The following is a 401-nucleotide window of genomic DNA, read 5'->3' as shown; positions in this document are numbered from 1 at the left end:
GACCTACGACCCGACCTGACCTGGACCTGACCTGACCTGACCCAACCCAACCTAACCTAACCCAACCTGACCTGACCTGATCTGACCTGACCTGACCTGACCTGACCGACCTGACCTGACCTGACCCAACCCAACCTAACCAATCAACCCTACCTGACCTGACCTGACCTGACCCGACCTGACCCGACCTAACCCAACCCAACCCAACCCAACCCAACCTGACCCGACCTAACCCAACCTGACCCGATTCGACCTGACCTGACCGACCTGACCCGACCCGACCCGACCCGAAACGATAATAATAACAAATATATAACTTAATATAACACAGAACAACTTTATACCATACGTTCATTAACACACACACACACAAGAAGATTTAAAGAACGTAATCCTCACCT

The sequence above is a fragment of the Homarus americanus genome, unplaced genomic scaffold (assembly GCF_018991925.1).
Source record: "Homarus americanus isolate GMGI-L3 unplaced genomic scaffold, GMGI_Hamer_2.0 scaffold20242, whole genome shotgun sequence".
Lineage (NCBI taxonomy): Eukaryota > Metazoa > Arthropoda > Malacostraca > Decapoda > Nephropidae > Homarus > Homarus americanus.
This window is presented reverse-complemented; position numbering follows the sequence as displayed.